Raw genomic sequence first — 3,264 nt, forward strand, 5'->3', positions numbered from 1 at the left:
CCCGAACCGACCTCTCGCGCCCTAGGAGTCCCAGTCTGCCTTGCCTTCGACGACGGCGACCCGTGCCCACGGGGAGCGCCACCCCTGGGTTCCCAGTGGAGACAAAGTCCCCTGGCGTGCATCCTGTCTGCCCAACCCTAATTGGATGGCTCGATTTCAATTAAGCCAAATCTAATCCTGATCGCCTGATCCAGATCTGACCGCTCACCTCTCACTCTCTCTCACCCGCGTCCTACAGCTGGGGCCAGCCGGTCAGGCCGTCTCACCCTAGGCCGCTAACACCCTTGGCCCGCTGCTCAGCCTGCGCTCGCGTTCGCGCGCGCGCATCTGCTCGGCCAGATCTAATCTAGGTCGTTGCTCGCTGATCCGATGGCCGATAATACCTCGTACCCCTTCGCTTGTGACTTTTGCTAAAGAGACCCTGAGTTCTCGGGTATTAGAACCCGTCGTCCTTAGACTTTACGTGTAGGCCCCTGAACTCTTATAAACAGACCTCTGCACTTTTAAATAATTACAGAATTGGACCTAGTTTTATATTTCAAACATCAAAACTTGTTTATTTCATATCTTTTTCATATGAACTTCAAATTTAGTAGTTCAAATTGCAAAATGTTCATAAGAACATTCTTTGTTCAAATAAATTATGTTCATTCATAGTCTGTGTACTTTAATGTTATACCTAGACTATAGGTTAGTGTATGTGTTGAATTATTCACTTAATAAAATAAATAAAAAAAGGAAACCCTAGTGGTAAATGAATATTTAATCTTGTGAGATTAATATGTGATGTATGAACTTATCTCTAGTTTAAATTTGGTATCTCATTAAAATAAGTAGAGTTAGTGTTGGAACTTGCTCTCCCGAGCAAGATGATCCAACGGGGGAGTAAAAGTAATGCAGACAAGGTTTTTACTCAGGAAGGCAATTGCTCTGTTAATCTAGCCTCTCAAGGGCACTATGCGGGGGTATTTATAGGTGCCTGAGTGCCCAGCATCTTGAGTTAAGGACGCATGTGCCCTCAGGCGCCCAGGTTATCCCCGGAATATTCCCATAAAGCAGGGTTACAGACTGTAATTACAGGGAAGCCTTTACAAATTAGGCATGTAATGTGCAGCGGCCATGCGGGGCCTGTTACAATGGGCCGGATCACATGTGGGCCTCCGTGTTGGACGAGACCGCGAGATGGGGCGACCTCGTCATAGGCCTTCGTCCTGCGACGCATGGGACGAAGGGTGGAGTCTGCCAATCGTCTTGTCTCCGTTGGTGCAGCGAGACTAGCGAAGGCATCGAGCGAAGGGTGGCGTCTTCGCCTTCGCCCCAACAGTTAGATTACGTAATCATGGACAACACTTAAAGAATAATCAACTACTAAATGAGATTAGTTGTTCACCCTATAATTTAAACTCCCTTTTGAGTTTATACTTTTCCTTTTGAGATGTGTTCCAATGTTTATATATGATTGATGTGCTGTTTATTTGTCATTTATCAAATGTATTGAATGTATGATCGCTTTATTTAGACAAGGAGCAGCTCGTGGTTCCTGAGTGTGTTGCCGAAGATCTCCCTGAGAAACAACCTGGTGAAGGCAAGTGTCCTCTGAGCCATTATGTCCTATTTACTTTATAATTCATCGTCCTGCAACCATGATTAACCTAAGGATTGACTAGCTTTCTATTTACCTTGTCCTTGATTACCTTTTGGGTTATTATGGTTAGTTTCATGCTATTGCTTTAACTTAACCAATGAACATGATGTGAATATTTATGATACGATGATGTTATCCCGATGATGATATTGTGATATTTTAGGGTGTTGGGGACTTGTTCCCAAATGCTATGAATTAAGAACAAGGCAACACAAAATGTTAATGGTTAAAGTCCTTCGTCCTTTGAAGCATTATCTCCCTTAGGATATAATGATCTTCAGATGAAAGTCATGAAGGACGTACCTTCATCATCGCAGTATATATTAATGAAAGTAGAAGCATACGAAACATGAGAAATAACATAAATAACCATATAACTCCATTCATATCTCTTTTTATATCATCATGAATGAACATGAACAATATTGAATTACATTCATACCTTCAGCTTGACAGAAGGCAAAAGTCCAAGTGTGACGCACGAGTGAATACAAGTCAGTGTGAATAGTACGGGGTTACTGTTCATCTATTTATAGGCATGGGACGCAGCCCAGTCGAAATTACATTCATGCCCTCAACAAATAACTATAAACATGACACAAACTATCATGGACTGATCGGTCTTTTCCTCTTTAGGTCGGTTCTGTTTTCTGCTGCTGAGTCGAAGCTTCCCTGCGCGTAGCTTCGGAACTGATTCAACCTTCGTCCCGACCATGCTTTTCATATTGTGTACAGCTTCACTCTGAGTCCGATGGTTCCTGTACATATATTATACTTGGGAAACATTGTTAATCGTGTTTTTGAGGACCTTTGGAAGACAAAGGCCCCCAACAGTAGCGCCTCGCAGTATTAATTTGTTATAACAACAAATTCAGACTGCGACGTGAACGAAGGCCTTAAGTCGAAGGTCTAAAAAAACACCTTCCCTTTGCTAGAATAGCAACAATCAATGACAAACGGGGCCCTTCAAGTTGCAACGCACCGGGCGTATAAATATGAACCATAGCGGCAGCATTTGATACGCCATTTCTGCCGTTTGCGTTATTTTCTCAAACTTTTAGCTCTTGCTCATTAGTTCTTGCCTGATTTTCGAGTTTTTAGAGCTTCGGTTTAAAGACACATTTGCTCCAAATTTAAAGAGAAGAAGATGAGTGGAGAGAAGAAGATGACTGAAGAGAAGAAAACAACTAAGGAGACAAAGTTGTATGAAGAGAAAAAAGTTGCAGATCCTTTCATTGCTGGATTTTATGAGTCCATGGAAAAAACAAATACAGACAAAATTACTAAGGAGATCATGGAGGGTTTATCCAAAGATTCTAAAGACAGTGATAGTTATGACGTGGAGAGTGGGGATGAAGATTCTGAGGATCGGCCCTAGCGGCCAAGTCATACTATCTTCGGAAAATCAACTATCAAGCAAAGTCATATTGATGCCATGAGGGGGAGGTATTTTCACGACATGTCTATTGTCAGAGTTGGAGGAGATAGTACTGCCCCTGCTCCGGAGGAAAACAAAGTTGTTATTTACCGAAGCTTCTTGAAGGCAGGCCTTCGGTTTCTGCTGAGTAAATTTGTGGTCGAAGTATTAAAGATATTTCAAATCTTTCTTCATCAGATTA

The sequence above is a fragment of the Zea mays genome, chromosome 6 (genome assembly GCF_902167145.1).
Source record: "Zea mays cultivar B73 chromosome 6, Zm-B73-REFERENCE-NAM-5.0, whole genome shotgun sequence".
NCBI lineage: Eukaryota > Viridiplantae > Streptophyta > Magnoliopsida > Poales > Poaceae > Zea > Zea mays.